At 37.3% G+C, this 22,179-nt stretch overlaps 1 protein-coding gene across 1 annotated transcript in view; it reads left to right on the top strand.

The window, feature by feature from the left end:
• Positions 1–22,179, top strand: part of GRID2 (glutamate ionotropic receptor delta type subunit 2) — a 1,429,995-nt gene that overhangs the window by 1,114,644 nt on the left and 293,172 nt on the right. The gene's annotated exons all lie outside the window — the stretch shown is intronic.

Genomic DNA, 22,179 nt, shown 5'->3' with positions numbered 1-22,179 from the left:
TATCTCTTTGTATTTCTGTTTCTGTGGTTAGTATAGAGAATATATTATGTATTATTAACTTATCACATTCTATCTAATTTAATATTGTACCACTTCACATTTTTAAAAAGTTTCAGATTTGTAACAATATAATTTCATTTATACCACCCTATCCTTTATGTTATTGTGGTCATAATAATTATTATTTCAGAACTCCACAGTAAAATGTAATAGTTCTTTAATTTAAACTTCTAGTTCCCTTTTATAGATATAAAGAGGAAAAAAGTTTCTGGTATTTAACCATTTATCCATATTTCTAAGGTTTTTCACTTATTTCTACATATCTGAGCTCTTACCTGCCATCATTTACTTCAGAAAAACTTCGTTTGGAATGTCTTGAGGTGTAGTTCTATCAGTGCCTCTCACCTTTTTTTTAACCTTAAAATGTCTTTATTGCCCTCAGTTTTGAGTGATATTCTTAGTATGTATAAAACTCTGAGTTGACAGCTTTCTTAATTTTAAAGATGTCTTTGTATAGTCTTTTGCCATATATTGCTTCTGATGAGAAGTTAGACATCATTTGTACTTTTGTTACTTTTTTTTAGTGTGGGTGGCCTTTTTTACAATATTTTTTTCATTTTTGATGTTTTGATGTGTAACTATAATATGCCTAGATGTGGGGGGTTTTTTGTATTTATATTCCTAGGGATTCACTGAGTTTCCAGGATATGTTTCATAAAATCTAATAAATGTTGGCAATTCTTTCTATAGTTATTTTTTTCTACTCTTTTTCTGTTCTTCTCCCTCTATAAGGCTTAGAGGGTTAAACTTCTTAGTATTGTCTCTAAGTCACTGAGGTATTATTTAATTTCTTAAAATATTTTTACTCTCTGACTTCCACATTAAATCATTTATCTTGATCTCCTTTCAAGTTTACTGATTCTTTCTTCTGCCATCTCCAATTTTATGCTAAGCTCATGCAGTAACTTTTTTAATTGTAGGTAGCTTATTTTCCAGTTCTAGAATTTCAGTTTTTTAAAAATAATTTCCATTTCTCTTCTGAGATTCCACTTATTTTTATTATGATCTTTTCCTGTAAATCCTTCATCGTACTCATAATACCTGTTTTAAAGTCCTTGTCTGCTATAATTCCAACATCTTTGCCATCTCCAGATAGATTTATGTTGACTGCTTTTTCTGTTAACCATAGGTCACATTTTTCTAGTTCTTCTCGTTTCTGTTTTGTCACATTTGATTAGAAACTGACCATTGTGGTTGTTACACTATGAAGATTTAAGATTATGTCTCTGAGATTGCATACTCTGAAGAGTATTAACTTTTGTTTTAGTAGGTAGTTATTATAGATTTCCCCTGAACTTGCGGAAGTTTGTTTTTACGTATTGTTAAATCAGGTCTTTTTTATTTTCTTTAGTTTTTAGGGAAAATCAATTGGTTTTAGCAATCCTTATGTTCTTAAGCATAGCCTTCTGGAGTTTCTATGAAAAGCTTGTGGTTTTCATCAAACCCTTGTGACTTAGAGGGACTCAAAATTTTATCTCTATCTTCCCTATCATAAGCAGTAATTATAATTTTTGTTCAGCTCTTTTAGTCTTCTGGTTGTTGCTTTCTGCTGATTTTTTAAAAAGTCATCCTCATGCATGTGCAGTTTAGGAGTCAACCAAGGACTTGAGGGAAGCTTATTCACAAATTTTTGGCTCATTCTTCCATGACTCCCTCCTTTCTGGCCACCCTGGCTGCCTCAGACTCCATCTTCTGACACTTTATGCTAATAAGACTTTGACCTTCTGTTTGAGCTGTAGTACCTCTTGTCATCTAAACTGAGGTGGGTCTTCAAGAAATAAGCCATATAAAAGTGGATCTGACCTAGTGCAATTACTATTTTTCAAGACACTGATACCCTCATTTTGTTCCTGCTTTTGGTTTATCTCCAGTCCTTTTAACTTGTGTGTTTTTAAATTTGATACAGAATTTATAACTGTTTTTCTTTGTTGGGTTAATCCTGTGAAAACTATCTGATCATTGGCAGAACTGAAATTATTTCTGAAATACTTAAATATATTCAGAAAACTAAAGGATCTCAATAAGTTGTTTCCAAGACATGGGGAAGAGAAAAAAATAAAAGGTTTTGAAGGCAGTGGTGGAAAAAATAATAATGCTATTTTTATATCCATTAAAATCTTACAGAGTTTATTTATTAAACCAATTATACATGGAATCTTATTTGAAAAACATTAATATCAATATTTTCAGTATGAAAGGAGGAATGATCAATTCTCATTCCTCTTATTAAAACCATGATAATTTATCTTATATTCCTATATTAAAAACCCACAAACGCTTTTTATTCTCCCTTTATATCTCTGAGATGTCCTACCTGATCTGAACTCAGATAAGCAATTATGTTAAAACAAAGGATAAAGAAAAGCACAGATATTATTAAAGGCATTATAAAAATTGCTTTAAAGAAATAACAGATAAAATTCTTAATGAATTATTATCCTAACAAACTTCATTTGCTAAATGCAAGTTAATGATAAAAAAGCATGAGAATTAGTCTAATGTTGCTGTTTTTAGACTCGTGGGCTTGCTCCAGTTAGTTACATTTTTGAGACTTGCATTCTCACCTTTGAAGTGAGGAATACAAGAATGTTAATGTGAAGATTACTTACAACTATAACTTAAAAAAAAACCTTAATAATTTATTATATAACAATCACACATAAGCAATAGTATGCTAGTCTTCATTAACATTCAATTTAATTGTTTTCATTTGCATGTAAGAGCATGCCATTACTGTATAATAACTTAAAGTTCAGTGCTGTCCTTTTAGAAAGCAAAAATTTAGGCATAATGAAAACAACTGACAAATTATTTTTAGCTAGAAAAATTATAACTCTGTTTGTTGCAACTAGATTTTTATTTAATTCACAGAGATATTTAATCATTCTGGCTAGGCTTTGAGAAATACTGAGATATTTCTCAGGTGCAGAAGAATAAGCCTACCTAAAAGTTTTTTGGAGAGGTCAAAGATAGGGAAAAAATCGAGAAAATGTGGTGTCATGAAACCCAAGGGAAGACATTTTAAGAAGGAAAGGGCAGTCAGCATTGTAGAATGACTGCCAAGATGTTGAGGGTACATAACATTTTCCTTAACATTATTCTATTATTAATAAAGATGTAAATTCCAATTTTCAGAAATCAAAAATGTGAATTCAATTATACAAATGACAATTCAGTAAAATACCCTAAGGTAATTTAGATTATCCAACAAGATTCATCATATTGAAATTTTCTTTGGGATTATTTACCCCTGTAAAGCAAAATAACACCATCAAAATGGCATAATAATGTTATGATGGAACTCCAGAAAAATGTGTATTACTGGTATATATTTTCTGCTAGTGTAGACATTTTTCATGAATCTAAGTGTATTTTAAATAACAGTAAGCACAGTTGACCCTTAAAAAACATGGGTTGAATTGCATGGGTCCACTTAATTGTCTACCTTCCTAAGAGAAAACCAAAATTAAAAGAATGTTTCTAGGAGTCTGTCATGATGATTATGGACAGACTATCAGATTAAAAAAGAGTCAAAGAAGAAACATGGAAAATTTCTGAGTTATTTGATTTTTCCAGGGGTGGCCCTCATGTTTCAGATTTGGGTTGATCTCATGTTAAAGGGTCTTTTCATTAAAACCAGAAGTCATGGGTTCAGTACATAACGTAATATTTAGAGAGGCAAGTACAGCCAGAGAGAGCAAATAATTCCAAAAATATAGATATGAAGTCTATTTTTAAAAGTAAGAATGTTCCTCTCATTGCTGATTGGTATCAAAAAGGGAAGATATAACAAGCATTGGTGAGGATGTGGGGAAAAACACTTGTATGCTGTTGATGGGAATGTAAATTGGAGCAGCCTCTGTGGAAAATAGTATGGCAGTTCGTCAAAGAATGAAAATAGAAATACCACATGATCTAGTAATTCTACCATTGGGTATTTACCTAAAGAAAATGAAACCATTGGGGTACTTGGGTGGCTCAGTCAGTTAAGCGTCTGCCTTCAACTCAGGTCATGATCTCAGAATCCTGGAATGGAGCCCTGTGTCAGGCTCCCTGCTCAGTGGGGAGTCTGCTTCTCCCTCTCCCTCTGCCTCTCCCCTTGTTCGCACACGCTCTCGCTCTCTCTCAAATAAATAAATAAATAAATAAATAAATAAAATATTTTTTAAAGAAGAAAATGAAAACAGTAATTTGGAAAGATATATGCACCCCTGTATTTATTGCAGCAATATTTACAATAGCCAAGACATGGAAGCAACTTAAGCATCCACCAATGGATGTATGGATAAAGAAGATGAGGTGATATACACAATGGAATATTTCTCAGCCATAAAAAAAAAATGAGATCTTACCTATTGTGATAACATGGATGGGTCTAGAGGGTATTATGCTAAGTGAAATAATTCAGAGAAAGACAAATACCATATGATTTCACTTATATGTGGAATCAAAAAACAAAAAAAAATGAACAAACAACAACAACAAAAACTAAGAATGTGGCAAAGTCTCCTCTATTCCTCATCTGCCTTACTTGTTTTATAACTTTCTGTAATTGATATGCTCTTAAAATTAATGAGAACTCAGGTCTGTCCAAAAGATGTTTCATTGTAAAATAGAAAATTGAGAGATATGCTCTGATCAGAACAGGAGAAATTGTTAAGGGGGAGTTAATACGACTGGTAAATTATTTCCTTCTGGTTTAAAGGGAAAGAACAAAATTGGGAAGACTGGAGAGAACCTTATACAGGAAATAACAAGTATATAAAGTTTAAGATAGAAATACACACAAAAAAATTAGGAAAACAGCTGGGTGTTCTAGTATTTAGGTTCATACCTTACTTGTATTGTACTAGAAGACTTTTTAAGGGACAAACTGATACAGGTAGGTTGACAGGAAATAAATTTCCATATTCTCAATTTCTATAAGTATTCTTTCCTAAAAATGATCTACCTGAAAACATGACCTTGGTATTTCTTATTTTCTTTATCCTCTATATAATCACCCCTCTCCTACTCTATAAAATAAGGGCGTATCTTTCATGCATACAAAATCTTTTTATGACATGTGGCTCTGGGTATAAATATTCTCTGATGCACCAGATCAAGGCACAATAGAAACACTGATGTCACTACATCCCTTTATAAGTCAAATGCTTTTATCTAAAAAAATTAAAAGCAATAGTAAAAGAAAGTAAAAGAATTTACTTAAATTGTCAAATGCTAGATCATTAAAAAGAATTTTTTTTTTATGAAGAGATCACAGTGATTTTCCACATATAGCAAGGAAGAAATTCAAGGAATGGCATTGAGTGGCATGGCTAAAAACAAAACAAAAAACTCCTTCCATTTTCTTTTATTCATTCACTTGGACGAGGTTTCTATAAAATGAAAATATATGGCAAAATGCTCACCCTTACTACATTCAAACCATAATATTGAATCGTGGGATGTTCAAATTAATTAAAAAATATAATCTCTATCAATGTCATAAAGTTTCACTTTTATGGCCAATGAACCAATATATTGTATACAAATATTGAAATTTCTGGTCACAGATTATTTGAGATTTTAATTTTAATTTGCATACATATTTTTGTTACAAAAACTATATAATTTGATGATCAAAAAAAGACTTAAACACACATTTATATTATATTTGGATAAAACTTTTGTGAAGGTAGAATGGAATATAAATGGAGTTCAAAAATTCTTTAAAATGATGTAAATGTTTCTCCTGTTAGAGAAAAGTGCTGGTTTAAATCACTATGATAGTTGAATACATTTTAAAGAACGACTTGACAATTTTATTTTAAATTGTCAATATTTACAAAAGAACACACAAGTCAGTGTCCGGTCAGGAAAACAGAAAGCACTCCTGAAATTGCAAAGAGAAGAGAATACAGGGATTGATCACAAAGACATTAGAAAGAATGGAAGAACAAAAGAGGACTACAATGGAGGTATCAGGAGTCACCACTGGTCCAGTTGACTGTATCTCCCAAAGAAGATACACAGGGCTTAACCAGGGCTGCCAGGAAGATGCTGCCTCTGCTTCAGATGCCGGAGGCAGGGATCGCCTCCTGCCACTGCTGCTAGAGCTAAAGAAATAACCATTTAAAACAGAAGGCTCTGCTCTTTCTTCTTTCTGACATCCTCAGCAGCTTCACTCTGGTAGAAATTAAGAAGCAGCCAGATGGCAGAGGAGCCTGGGAAAAGTAGTGTGCAGATCCCCATCCCTATAAGGCTCACAGTACATAGCAGAGTAAAAACGGAAGTGGTGGGGTTGAGAAAAACAGATAAATGACCAATTCTGTCTAGAAACTGCACACTTTGCAGTCGTCTAAACAAATGCAAACTTAATATGTCAATTATAAATATGAAAAGGTGCATAGTTTAAAAATTCTTTTGGGGGTTATATGAAGAAAAGAGTTTGATATTTCTTCACCCTAACTGATACCACATGTTAAATTATATGGCAGGAGTTTCACCCCCAAGGAAAACAGATATAACAGTGGAATAGAGCCAGAACTCAGGAAGCAGAACAGAAGGAAGAGCAAGTAGAGTAAATTATAGATCTGTAAAATTGGGATGAAATATTTATACTTAGCATGCAACTAATTACAGTAATGTTTCAAAGTTAAAATAGCCCTATTTAGAATCTTACCTCCCATTTCTGAAATTCCAGAACAATCCTGGGCTTTTTTGTCACTTTTCTTCCTTTCATAGTTTCACAAGCATAAAGAATCTTTTCAAAGGTAGCTATATCATAATATTGAGATCGATAATAAGAATAGACACTATTTGTGATTACAATGCCAATAATGTCATTTTCTGAGAAACAAGGTGCCCCCAAGACCAAACAGAAGAAATCATCTGCGCTGGGCTATATAGGTTTCTTCATTTTTAATGGTCGATGTGAAGTTTTGCAGTTCTTTTGTCTTAAAAGGTAAATACATTTCTATCTCAGATATTTTAATTCATCAATGCATTCACCATAAAAACACATATATTTATATGGTTGCTTTGTAAATATATTTTAAACATATGCTAGTTAAAAGTATTAATGCCATAGTCAAGGTACAATGAAGGAATGCAAGTGTGAATAAGATAAGAGCATCTATAATAAACATGTTTCATTGGGGTCTCTATATTCTATGCAGTAAGTCAGGCACTAGAGATGTAAAGATAAATAGAACATGGTTCTTGCCCTTACAACCCTCTTAGCCTAATGGGAAACATAGACATTAAACATAACTAGAGTACAGTGCAGTTAAGTGCAATGTTAGAGGCATGTGTGGAACACTATGAAAGCCATGATGGTAAAGTAGAGGTAAACTTCTGAAAGGAGGATATGTGTATACTCATGACAGTATAGTAAGTTGTATCATCCAGGTGAAGTGGGATTGGTGAAAAGCAAGGGATATCTACTAACAGACAAAGGAGCATAAGCAAAGGCAGAGAAGTGAGAAATAGCAGAGAGAGCAGGCCAAGATTAAGGAGGCCTTTATACCCTCCAAGCAAGGATAGGATGACTTGGATATGTTTGTGGGATAGTCACAGATACAGGGGACTCTGAGTCTCAACGAAAAGGTCCAATGAGAGGCGTCTATTTAGGAGTCATAAAGCCTATGAGTAGTAGTTGGTAGCGTGAAAATGCATGAGACTGCCAAAAAGAAATCATACAGAAAGAAGATTACAAGGCTGATCTTAGGATAAAACCCTGAAGAAGAGCACCACTTACAAACTGATGGAAAAACAAGAGTTTATGAAGAAAAACAACAGACTAATTCAGAGAAGCATGACTAAACCACAGGAGAAGAGGGCCGTTAGGCTAAAAGAGCTTTAAAAAAAAATAAGCTGTGACTAACAGGGTCAAAAATTTCTAAGACATAAGGACTGTCAAATATCTACTAGGTTGTCTCTTTGGAAGTTGTTGGTGACCTAAGCCGCAACTCTTTTGGTGGCAGGGGTGGGAGAAGAAGCCAGACTGCCAAAGAAGATGGAACAATTTGAAAGTGAAAAAGTGAAAGCAACATGGATGTATACTACTCTTCCAGAATGTTTGGGTGGGGATAAAAAGAGAGAGATAATTGTTCAAAGGTCATTGGTTTTGGTGGAGTTTTTGTTGGTTTGTTTTTAGATTAAGAGAAACCTGAGTATAATTATAAACTGGGAAAGAAAAATAAAGAATGAGAATTTAATATAAGAAAAAGGAAGCTAATATGTGAAAGATAGAGCTCCCAGGGAAGGTAGAATAAAAGCTTAGATTGAGAATTGTTTTTAATGGGGTAAAGATGTTTATTTAATTTTGAAAAAAACATTTTAAGAATGTGTCTGGTAATACTTAAATTTACAAACTAGAGGTTGGGAACTTGAGGAAGATCATATCTTATCACTTCAAATGTCTTGATAACAATAGGAGATGAAGTCTGTTGACAGTGATGGGGACAGGTATTATGAAATAGTCTACAAGAAAGTGGGAGGCTTTGAAATAGCTATTGAGGGAAGTGATAGTGACTGTTAAATCAAAATAGATAAAAGGATGGATCAGTGTTGCTGAGGATTGGGCAAAAGTTTATGTAAGACTGACACTTTTCATTTCTGCTAAGACTAGCAGCAATGTGTGACTAAACAATAGTGTGTCTTTCTTTAGCGGGGATTAAATGCCCAAGTGTTAGAGCAACGTGACAATAAATAAGAGAGTGATTTTCTTTAATGCCCAAGTGTAAGAGCAGAGAAGATTAAAGATTAAAGGTTCTCAACCATATCAAGATTGAGAAATGGTGGATAAACTTGGCAAGGTGTGAAATGAAAGAAAAACAAACTGTTAAAGGAAGCATAGTCATGACTAGGGAGATAGACCTGGATAAAATTTTGGAAAAATTAATCAGAATGTCAAGATGAGGTTGAAAACCAGATAAAGTATAAATGAAGATACAAAAGAGCTAGTAGGATGAAAATAGACCAGAGAATGAAACCTAGACATTCTAGGGATGAAATGTAGGTGCTGACCTTGTAGATAATGGCAGAATATTAGAGGAGACAAAAGGAATTGCAGTTAAAAATAGCCCAAAATGGGGCAAGAGGAAGGACAAATAGGTGGAGCACATGGGATTTTTAGAGCTGTGAAACTATTCTGTATAATACCTCAGTCATAGATCCATGGCATGTATTTACCAAAACCCATAGAAGGAGTGCACCTTAATGTAAACTATAGACTTCAGTTAATAATGCATCAATATTGGTTAATTAGTTGTAACAAAACGTGCCACACTAATGCAAGATGCTAATAACAGAACAAAACAATACCAAAAAAACTGTGCTCAGGGAGAGGCATGCCAGAGAAAGGGAGTAGTATATGAGAACTTTTTGTACTTTATGCTCAATTTTCCAGTAAACATAAAATGGCTTTAAAGAATAAGGTCTATTTTTAAGAGATGGCCCAAAATTATTGCTGTGTAGGACACCTACATAGACACAGAAATCTGTTAGAAGGTTTGTAGGTTTGGGGATGAAGAGGAATAATTAGCCAGGTTTCAAAGTTTTCAATGCATGAGAAGAAGATATTGTGAAGTCTGCCTGGTGGAAGTGATAAGACAAGTCTCCTTCAGAAAGCACACACATGCAATTGACAAAACAAAACAAAATGGAAGGATAGCATGCATAGAGTCTCACTGATAAGAACCGAAATCAGGTTTCTTAAATATCTGAGAAAACAGACAAACTATATGGCCTCTAGTAAATCACAAAGCGATGGAAATGAATTCTCACTTTCTGGAAATTCTCACCCAAAATACAGATAAATTTTAGCCCAAGGCATCCTCAGGTTCTTGATATTTTTCTATGCCTCCTTTGTTCATCTCCCTTCCCATTTTCTGTGATCCTGCACAGGGATAACAGGTTATTGTTATGGAAGGTCATGGCACCTGGCTGACTAGTTAGATTCAATACCATAGTAGCTAATGTCATCAATAGCACCTTCACTGATTCTCCAGTATTCTTTAATTCATTAGATATTGATTCTTTATTTTGATCTCCGTTGTTGCGATTACAAACATTTTCCATACTTTTCAAATTTCTATTCCTAGTACCACTCTCCATCCTTGACACCTTTTTCATTTTTAGTGTTAAAGCTCATGGTTTACTGCAAAGACGGAGAATCTACTGTCAGTCCCTCAATTTCTTACTTTTCAGCCTCCAAATCCTTGCACTCACTCTCTGATCCTTAGTGGCAACACATAACCTTTGGATTGAAACAGACATTAGTTGTGGATCCCGGTAACACAGTTAGCCATGTGAACCTCAAAGAGTTTTTAATCTCTTTGAGTTGCGGTGTCCATATCTGTGGAATTCAGTTATTGTGAAGATTAACTGAGAAGATGAATTAGGAATGTGTTGCAGGGAAGGCAAATGGGCCTCATCTTATCTGCTGACTCTAGTAGACTGTAAGGTCTTTCTCAGGTAGGGTGTTAAAAAAAATAATGAGTTCAACATATGTTTTGAAGGTAGACTGGCAAGATTTGCAGATAGATGAGATGGGAAGAGCAAAGAGAAACAGGATTTGCTGGTAGATTAAATGAGGAAGAGCAAAGAAAAAAAGCAAAGCCAAAGATATCTTCTCACTCAATCAAGGCTTTATATCTTAACTTTTCAGCCCCTGCAGTAGAAAAAGACTTCTTTTGATCCCATGTTTCCCCATTTTTGACTCCACTCACTACCTTACTTCTAGCCATGGTCTCCTCTCCTCTGGATTGCAGCTATAGAGTTCCCATAATTCACCCTTTTCCCATTCTTGACTGTCTTCAGTATATTTTAATTTACTTTTTTGGGTTTTGTTTGTTTTTATCAGTGTCTCTTCTAAGTTTTTTTTTTTTTTCTTAGTATATTTTTAACATAGAAGCCAGAGTGATCCAGTCACTCCTCTGCTGAAAGCCATTTGATAGTCTTCCCATCCTACTCAGTGTAAAAATCATCTTTAAAATTATCTGTATATTCTGCTCTCCCTACCCTCTTTATGACCTCATTTATCTCTCCCTCACTTATGCTGCGAGCCCACCAACTTTCCTGCTCTCCCTTATACTTGCTGAAGTTGGCCTTTTGTGCTTTGGTGCCATCTTCCTGCAATGCTCTTCCCCAGATATCTCTCTTTCTCCACCCCTTTTTTTCCAATCTCTGCTGACAAGTTACGAGAGAGGCCTTCCACCACCATGCTATTCCAAACAACTCTTACACTCTGCACTACCTATTCCCTTATCCTGTTATATTGCAATTTGTAACACACATCACTGTCTCTCTATGTACCTATTCTTTCATTTGTCTTCCCCTGATAAAATGTAAGCTTAATTGAGGCAAAGATTTTACATATTTGGTTTAACACTGAAGTTTCACTATCTAGAAAATATTCGTACTTAAAAGAATGAAATGCAGTCCAATGATATTTTAAGACATTCATTACATGATAACACTCCCCTAACTAAAATTTTTCAATGGCATCTCGTTGTTCTTTAATTAAATCAGTCAACCTATCATACCCTGCTCAGTTTGGCCTTATTTGAAGGAAGTTTCCATCTTTACTGAGAGGCTAAACTTGGGCTTTTCCAACTATCACTTTAAGCTTTTAGTCCATGGATTGATTATATAGCTCGTTATATTCGGTCACGCCTACTTCACTGTCATTGAATTGAGAGTGGGACCATTTACTGGCATAGAGAAAACTAAGGAAAGAAATATTTGGGTGGAGTGTGGAATCAAAACTAACATTTGGAACTGAGTAAAAAATAGTAACTAACATTTTAAAATAGCCAGGTGCTATTCCAAAGCTTTATGGGTACTCACTCCTTCAAACCTCATAACAATTCTGTGAAATAGATACAACTATTAATCCCATTACATAGATGAGAAAACCCAGAAACACAGAGTCTAAGCAACTTACTCAAGGTATACAGCTAATTAGTAGAAGAACTAAAATATGAGTGGAAATTGTTTGACTTCAGAGCCCATTCTCTTAACAACTGTTTGGAGTTGTCCAAACAGAAAATAAAACCGGTAACTTGAAATACAAGTTCCTCTAGAGGAAGTCTAGGTAAGGAATCGGGGGTGGACAGGTATATCTGAGGCTAATCAGTATGGAATGAAATTTAAATTGCCCCTCTGCCTTCCTTTATTCTTATTTCTTTTACACCTTCAATCTCTTTCACATCTTTGCTCCTTCCTCACTGCTTGAAAACAGGCTCAGGAATTCTCTATCTTAAAAATAACCTTCCTGTATTTTCCCAGCTAGATTAATTAGGTGTCTTTGATTACAAATGACAACCCAGCTGGAGTGAAAAGAGAGTAGGAGGCACCTGGGTGGTTCAGTCTGTTAAGTGTCCAACTCTTGGTTTCAGCTAGGCTCTTGTCATGACCTCAGGATCATGATCTCAGAATCATGAGATCAGCCCCGCCTCCACCCTGAAAGGGGGGCCTGCTTGAGATTCTCTCTCTCCCTCTGCTTCAGCCCCTCCACACACCCCCGCCCCCCTGCTGGCTGGCCCCCACTACCCCTCTCTGGTATGTGCATGTGCTTTCTCTCTCTGTCTCTCTCAAAATAAATAAATAAATTTTTTTAAAAGGAAAGAGGGAAAGAAGGAGGGGAGGGAGGGAGGAAGGAAGAAAAGATAGTTGAGTGGTCCACCACTATCGATAGGGAGGAGATGGAGGCTCATTTCCTCAGGCTTTGCTCTCTCTCTCTCTCTCTCTCTCAGCACTGCTTTCCCTTGTGTTGTCTCAATTCTCAGGCAGGCTCTCCTTTGTTACTAGCAAAGTGACTTTTCGGTAGGTCCAGACTTAGATTTCATTCTTTTATCTATCACAGTATGAGCACAGATTCTTTTTTACCAACAGTTCTAACAAAGAGCCTCAGTTGTATAGACACGTCAGTGCTGAGCCGGCAGCCACGAAGGGCAACACCCTCGGTGCCAGGCCTGCACCATGTGGCGACCTTGAGCACTAAGGTTCAACGTAATACATGAAATAAGCATCAGAGAATGCCAATTCCCCAAGAAAATTAGGATGCTATTATCAGAATACTGGGAAAATGGATATCACGCAGGCAAAACAGAAGATATCCCTCAGAGGTTTAAAATAGTATAATAGGGGCGCCTGGGTGGCACAGCGGTTAAGCGTCTGCCTTCGGCTCAGGGCGTGATCCCGGCATTATGGGATCGAGCCCCACATCAGGCTCCTCTGCTATGAGCCTGCTTCTTCCTCTCCCACTCCCCCTGCTTGTGTTCCCTCTCTCGCTGGCTGTCTCTATCTCTGTCGAATAAATAAATAAAATCTTTAAAAAAATAAAATAAAATAAAAGTGTAATAAATTCCATGGAAACTATCAGTAGTTACATGTACACAAAAATTTAAATCATCAATATCAAAAACTATAATAACTAAATTGAATATAAACAATAGGCCAGAAAATATTTTCAAAAGTATGATGGATTGCTGGCATCATTGCTTCACTGCTACATGGAATGGTCATAAAATCCACAAGAAAATACTAAGACCGAGATGCCTGGGTGGCTCAGTAGGTTAAGTGACTGCCTTCGGCTCAGGTCATGATCCTAGGGTCCTGAGATCAAGTCCTGCATCAGGCTCCCTGCTTCTGCTCTCTCTGTCTGCTTCTCCCTCTGCCTACCACTCCCCCTGCTTGTGGTCTCTCTCTCTCTCTGACAAATAAATAAAATAAAATCTTAAAAAAAGAAAGAAAGAAAATACTAAGACGCCAGTAGGCAAAGCTATAAAAGATATGAACTTAGAGTTTCAAGAAAGGAAACTGAAAGGCAATATAGATCTAAAAGGAAATCTATTGTAGTAGAGTAGGACAGTTAAAACGGTTTAAAAAGATAAGTGTATGAAATGTGAATAGTTAGTGCTTTTCGGAAAAAGCCACAGTGCTGTGTTATATAGCTTGGAACCATTTTATATAACTGTTTCTCAGTAAAAATAGAACATCTTTAGAATGAGAGGTACATATTTCAGTCAACTATATATTTGACAGCATTGGCAATTAACACAGGTATCAATTTTTTAAAAAGTTCGAAACTGACCAAATAATAATTATTAGCAATTATATAAAGCTTACTATTGCTGACACAATTCTATATACTATGCATTTTTTAGCTCTTTGTACCCACAACAACTGTATGAGGTCGATGCTACTATTGTCCCAACATTGCAGATGATGAAACAGAGTCAGAGAAAGGTAAAGTAATTGCCCAATTTCACTTAGCTGAGTTTAGCAAATTCATAATTCAACCCCAGCCAGTTTTCATCTAGAATCCAAGGGCTTAACTCCCTTACTGGTGTACGGAGGGGAAGAGGGTTCTAGTGTACGTTTTGCCAGTAAAGCATTTTAATAAACCAAGCCAGATGACAGTGAGGAAAACAATACTCAGAAACAGTTTAACACCAGTTTTTAAGACCTGCACATTTAAAAAAGTTTCAGATGGAGTTTGAATGGGTATGAGTAGAAGACGAAAAATAAGATTATATGGAGAAGGATTTGGGGAGTGGCTAAAAACTTTTGCACTTCTAAACTTCTCAAAAACTCTCATTTCTTTCTCAAAAACCTGTCTCTTCTTTCTCTAAAACCTGTCTCTTCTTATTCTTTCTAAAAAAGCTTAAAACTCCTGAGAAGTACGTATCATTTTCTGCAATCTGTGTCTCACCTCCTTCTTACGTTTTATCACACTCCATATAGATCACATTCAGCTTCAGTCTGCCTTGACTGTCCTTACTCAGTTCATCTTCCTAAATTTTCAACCCCACATGACTCATAAGGCATTCAACCCATTCTAATATCTTGGTAATCTTGTATTCTGAGTACATCTATTCTACTTCTTTTCCAACTGTGCTTTTGGAACATAGACACACACACACAGAAAAAGAGACAGACAGAAACAGAGACAGAGAGAGACCTTTACTTTGCATTTTTGGGAACCAGAAGGCTGAGGTTATTTATTTTGCATGCCAGGCAGAATGTCCTATATTCATCTGTTCATCCCCACACATTTTTGAATACATGCTATATTCTGGGCACCACGCCTAGCATCATAGATACAAAGGAATGGAAAACATTGTTCCTGCCTTCAAAGACCTTATAGTGTACATAGAAGTCACATGTGTAAATAAATAATTGAAGCACAGTGTGATAAATGCCATAGAGTAGTACGTACAGGGTACTATGGCAACACAGGGGTGAAGTGGCAGCCCCTGCCTGGGGAGCTAAAAAAATTTCACAGAAGAGGAGAAATTTGAGCTAGGTCTAAAGATGAGTAGGAGTGTGAGAGGGAACAATAGGTATAATTATAAAGGCATGTTTGCCATGCTAAAGAGTTTAGACTTTATCATTTAGCCAATGAAAATTATGAAAGGTTTTTACATAAGATAAAGATGAGATTTAATTTATGTTTAAGAAAAATAGCTGAGGTAGGGCCAAGGAAGCATGGAATGAAGAAGGAAAGAGACAAAATGGCTTTTCCAACAATCTAGAGGGGAATAAGGGAGTATCTAAACCTAAAACAGTAGCAATAGGAGATTAGTAAAAAAAAAATATGAGTTTGAGAATCAATAAATCAAGATATAATTACTAGAAGTTGATAACTTGGAGGAGAAAATAAAAGAAGGCGTTGAGATTTGGTGAGAAATTTGGCAGAGAAGAATGAGCAGACGGACACTCGACAGAAATAGGGCGTTTAGAAGGAGAGCTGGCTGGGAAGGGACAACTTCAGTACAGAGCTTGGCTGCAGACATTTTGATCTGTGCTCCTGAAGAACATCCCAATGCAGCTGTCTAGGAGCAATTAGTAAATATTCGTCAAGAGCCCACGTGAATGTATCTAGGACCCAAAAGTTTAGGAAATACGGATATTCCTCTCACCTCCATTATACAAATGAAATTGGGAATGTTGGATTAACATGAAGATCATGCACTAAATGCTTATTTAAGGTCCTAAATTATTGTGCTTGCGCCTGGAAAAGGAGGGCTGGTGTTACTTTTGCTATTAGGAGAGACCAAAAAGCTAGAAGGAAGAGAGAGCTCACTTCGGGAGGAGGGTTCAAAAGACCTGAGTAATGGTGAGTTGCCCCCTTTCCCATCCAGAATGGGAAGAATACATGGTTATTTGTCTGAATGGTGAGTGCTCAAAAATAATCCCCTGTATGTACATATGGGATGGAGCTAGGGTATAGATGTGGGAGACATATAAGCAATATGTGTGGAAGGGGAGAAGAAAAAAATGACCGACAATATTGGTTGTTGATGAGGAACGATTTTAACACTGATGAAGGAGAAGGATAAAAAGAGATCTGTAAAGGAAATAAATTATGTAGATGCAAATGACTTAGTGAACGGTTGTAAGGGCAATTTTCTAAATTTGCAGGTGATATTTAATTGGCAGACACTGCAAACAGTAAGGAGCAATTCAATCAGATAAAGTACTTGAATCATTAAGTACTTGGTCTAATAGATGGCAAGCACAGATAACTAGTGAATAATAAGTCTTGACTCAAAGCTAAAGAACAGAGAGCATTTGCAAAGGGAATGATACTGCCCAGGAATACCTCTCAGGTTTGAAGAGAACTTATAGGCAAGGACAAACCACAATTCAGTAAAATATGTATAGAATTAAAAGGATGTGGTGGATTATAGGATATAAATTAGCAGACTACTTCATCTGTCCAAGCCAAGCTGATATAAAGACTGGGGTATGATGAAAAAATCTCATAACTAGAGGATATATAAATCCTGAAATTCACCACTGGCTCTCACTGCCGTCTATTACCTAGATTTTCATCTGTCTCTTGTCATGGTTTGGGGGTAAAATTAATAAGTAAACTAACTTCCAGGCATAAAAGAGAGTGCAGATTTGAGTGAGGATATTCTAAGTAATTTTCAAAGGACATTTCAACCATGAAATTCTATATTTTTCTAGGGACATAATCTTAGGGCATTGTATTTAGCTTGATTGGCCATTTTTATTTAGGATGCTCACTCCGTTAGGATGCTTATTCTGTGTTTATCCGGAAATTATAAACAGAAAAATATGCACAAGCAAAAGAGTATAATACAAATTTATTGTGGCTTAGGAAGGCAGGTGATGCAATAGAGAATGAATCCCCTGTCTCTGAGCACTTTACCTACCAAATACAAAGACCAACTTTAATATTGAAGAGAAACAAAAACATCCTTTATTACATCAAAACCATAATTAGACTCTTTAAAAAATTTGCTCACATCTAGCAGTGAATGTACCAACCTTATTTGAGTAATTTACTTTAAATTCATATACTAATATCAGAAAGGATATTTACCCAGTAAGGAGGGCGCGTATTGCATGGTGCAGTGGGTGTTATACGCAACTAATGAATCATCGAACTTTACATCAGAAACCAGGGATGTACTGTATGGTGACTAACATAATATAATAAAAAAACATTAAAATAAATAAATAAATAAATGCCACCTATGGACATTAAAAAAAGAAAGAATATTTAGAAATAGAAGCATACTTTGAGAGATAAATGGAGTTTAGTCTTGACTGCCACTTGGATACTATAGGTTTCAGTTGTTTTAAGTCTTAATCATTTTGAGTTTTCTCTTTGTAATTTAATGATATTATAGTGACAGGCTTTAATATAAATAAAGATTTCCCTGATTAAAAAACAAATAAACGAGGGCACCTGGGTGGCGAAGTCCGTTGAGTGCCTGACTCTCGGTTTCGGCTCAGGTCATGATCTCAGGGTCATGAGATGGATCCCTTGGGTTCAGCGCTCAGGGTAGAGTCTGCTTGAGCTCTCTCCCTTTCCCTCTGCCCCTTTCCTCTGCACTCTCTGTCTCTGTCTCGCAAATAAATAAAGATACCTTACAACAACAACAAACCTGAATGACTGAGCATCTAACGAGACTCAACTGTATCAAGGAAGGAGGTGACCACAGAGGCTCCTGATACCTGTATGAGGATATCTGAATGTATCTCTTACTCATTTCCTATTTCACTTAAATCTGCACAGAATCACTAGGAGAATAGCAAGTATAGATTCACTCCTTACCAACAAACTGTTTCTGGGAGCTAGTTCTTTCTCATTTACAAAGAACTTACATTGTCCTGATCTGGAGCTCTAAAAGCACCTATAATAGTGGTCTTAAGTGAATTCTAGAATGATTGAAAATTTCACTGTAATGAAAATAAAAATCCACTCAATTCTAGTCATTATCCTTGGTTTGCATCTCACTGATTCACGGATTTGCAGCTTGGACATTTCAGGCAGAGATTGCTTCTATATACTCTGTTCACAAGCAGCCTTAAGACGATCTCTCAGAAAGTTGAAAAAGTCTCTACCTGACTACAAAACTCTTTCAGATGATCCTTTTCTTTGAAGATGGCAGCACTCCCTCTTGGGAATTTCAGAAATGGTGTTATTTTTAAATCCCTTTTAATGCTGCAGGATAAATGCCTGAACCACTGCAATTTATAAATAACTTGTAGCTTGCTTCTCAATCAGCATTCAATAAGTACTTATTGGGGCCTAATGTATACCTGGCATTGTGGGCAATACATAAATATCGAACATAGAGTTCTTGTTCTCCAAGAGCTAGATAGCTAGATAAGAGGTGGGGCAGGATGGGGACGAGATAAAGAGAGAGAGATCCAACATACATCCAACATTTTCTTTACTATCTACTCTTCAGCTTCTGGTAAGCTCATCCAGTCTCAAGAATTTATTTTATTATTTTATTTTATTTTATTTTATTTTATTTTATTTTATTTATTTTATTTTATTTTTTTAGAGGGGGGAGGGATAGGGCGAGAGGGAGAGAGAAAATCTCAAGCAGACTCGATCTCACGAGCCTGAGATCATGACCTGAGCTGAAACCAGGAGTCAGATGCTTAACCAACTGAACCACCCAGGTGCCCCAAGAATTTAATTACCATCTATAAGTAAACCATTTCCAGATTTATTTCTTCAGCTCAGGTCTCTCATTGGAACTGCAGGCTCCTATTTCTTACCACTTACTCAGCATTTTCTCTTAGATGTTTAATGGGTATCCCAAACATAATACGTTCAAAACAGAACTCCCGATTTCACTCTCCTCAACCTGTTCTACTATAGCCTTCCCTGTTATAGTGTATGGCAACTCCAGTGTTCAGTTTACTCGGCCCAAAACCTGTAAATTATCCTGACTCTTTTCTCTGTAATAGCTCATACACTATGCATCAACAGATTTTTCTGGCTTATAAATCTGGAATATATCCTAAATATTATCATTTCTTGCCACTCTACCCCTACTCACCGATTCAAGCCACCATTTTCTCTCTTTGTGACTGCTTGTGTGGCCTCTTAACTACTCACCATGTTGTAGCATTTTCTTGCTCTAATCTATTGTCAACACAGTAGCCAAACATTATTTAAAAATATAAGTCAGATCATACCACAGTCTCCCCAAAACCTTCCAATAGTTCTCAACTTCAGTGTGAGAATGCCTCAAATTCTTAATAATTGCCTCTAACACCTTGAGTGCTCATTCATACACATACACACCCACTGCCATGTCTTACTCTTTATGTCCTAATGACTTCCCCAGTATGAGTATTGCTGAGGGGCAAATCAAAAGTCTGAAAAATAAGAGTAATAATTTAAAAGCATATGCATGCCAATTTTGTTTAAATGGGTCAATAAATAAATATTGGGTAAGCAGTTAGGAGAAAAAGATTATACAGAAACCATAAAAGCAAAAAAATGTGTATCAAATTTAGCAACCGCACTATGGCGGGCACGGCCGACTCCACATTTTTTTAACCTATAACCTTGGGCAAGCTATTCAGCTTCTCAGAGCCTCAAATTTGTCCTCAGTATAAGTAGGGTGGCTCTTGTACAAAGTTGTCCAGATGTCTCTTGGAGGTGTGCTCCATTATGTGGACTGAAAACATTAAAACCTAGACTACTCAAGTTGGAAGGTCTGGCTAATGGCTTGATATGGAAAAAAACATAAAGGCAATGGCTTCTACATAATGACAGAAACTTTCTCAGGCAGTATACTGACTTAAACCTATTCCTTTTCTGCCAAATTTAGAGTTGTATAAAAACATATATTTCCATTAACACGTAACATAGAACAAGTAAGGCAACACTTTTTTTTTTTTAAATCTACTATGGGCAAAGCAGTGAGAAAAATAATTAGGGGGATAGAAGTCAATGATAATAAAGCTCCTGTCTAGAGGATTTTATAATTATGAAGATAGAATGGATATTTATGGGATAAGTACTATATGAGACATACAGAAAAACAGACAAAGGAAGAATAATGGTAAGCTCCAGGAAGGAAAATGTCATGAACTCAGGTAAAAATCCAAAAAATAAATATTTATATAAATAAAATATAAATATAAATAATGTAGCTTAAGTATTTAAACTGAAAAAGAAAAGCTGGGGTTTGGGGACAAGTGAAAACTAAAGTTTCTAGAAGGACTTTAAAATTAGATCATTATGTGAATGTGCTTGGGGGCTGGTGAAGAGAGAGAATATTGGGGAAGGGATGGCATGTGGTTTCTTGGAAGAGGCTTAGAGATAAGACTGACATAGAAACTAAAGTAGTAACATTGCTTTTGTCACTATAGTTGGTGTCAGTGACAAAACATCATCTTTAAAATAATAAAGCATATTCATTTCTAGAAATATCAGTGTGGGAAGCTTCAAGAAACATTTTTCAATTCAATATACTTTAAGTTGCAAGATTGAGCATCTATTGATTAGAATAAGCAAGAAAAAAATAGGAGAGTTAAGATGGCGGAGGAGTAGGGGACCCCTTTTTCAGCCAGTCCCCTGAGTTGAGCTGGATAGGTACCAGACCAGCAGGAACATCTACAGAATCAGCCTGAGACGCAGGAAGATACATCTGGATCTCTACAAATGAACATCTCCAGTGCTGGGTATCAAGGTACGAAGCAGGGAGCCGTGAAACCGCGCACAGATATCGGAAGATAAACAGAAGGGGGAGGGAGACGCTGTGTCAGGGCACCAGGAAGTGGTAGCCACCTGCACGGGGGAGCGGACAGACCGCGGACCCGCACGCTTGAGACAGCAGACTGAGAACGGGAGCTTCAGGAGCGCGCGCGGGGCGGCTGGCGGCTGGCGGGCCACCTGCATGGGAGAGCAGGCGGACTCGCGGACGGCACCCGTGAGACAGCAGACTGAGAACGGGAGCTCCAGGAGCGCACGCGGGGCAGCTGGCGGCTGGCGGGCCACCTGCACCGGGGAGCAGTCGGACCGCGGACCCACACCCTGGAAACAGCAGACTGAGTCCGTGAGCCGGGAGCGTGCGCCACCAAGCATCTCACGGAGCTCCGGAGCTCCGGTGTGCTCACTGGATCCAGGCTGAGACCGGGAGCTCTGGGAGCATGCACGGGGCGGCTGGTGGCTGGCGGCTGGAGGGCCACCTGCACAGAGGAGCAGGCGGACTCCGGGTCAGCACCCGCGAGACACCAGACTGAGACGGGGAGCTCCGGGAGCCCACACGGGGCGGCTGGCGACTGGCGGCTGGCGGGGATGGAAACACAAAGGACAGAGATGCACCGGCCCTGGAAGTGAGGGTTGGGACGCCAGGTGTGGGGCGCACAGCCCNCCCGGGTCGCTGCAGGGTTTTTAGCAGCACCAATTGAAACAGAGTTAAAGTGGCCAGAACATCAGTGGAGAACGGGCCGCAATACCTCCGTTCTGTGACAGAGGCTGAATTTCGGCCGCTACTGCTCTGGCTCTCAGAAGAGGCACAGCAGACGGCCAGGGAAAGCCGCCAGAGAACAAAAGCCTGGAAATACCGGATCACAGGGTGCCCATCCCCATCCCCCCTCGCAAGGGACACAGAGACTCTACCCAAACAGGGTTTTCTGAGTACCGGCCGGCAGTCCCCTCCCCCAGAAGGCAGGCTGAAAAATCAAGAAGCCCACAACCTGGAGCGCCTGAGTGGCGCAGTCATTAAGTGCCTGTCTTCGGATTAGGGCGTGATCACAGCGTTTCGGAAAGGAGTCTCTCATCGGGCTTCTCCACCGGGAGCCTGCTACTTCCTCTCCCACTCCCCTGCTTGGGTT

This window comes from Ailuropoda melanoleuca, chromosome 11, assembly GCF_002007445.2.
Source record: "Ailuropoda melanoleuca isolate Jingjing chromosome 11, ASM200744v2, whole genome shotgun sequence".
NCBI lineage: Eukaryota > Metazoa > Chordata > Mammalia > Carnivora > Ursidae > Ailuropoda > Ailuropoda melanoleuca.
This window is presented reverse-complemented; position numbering and strand designations above follow the sequence as displayed.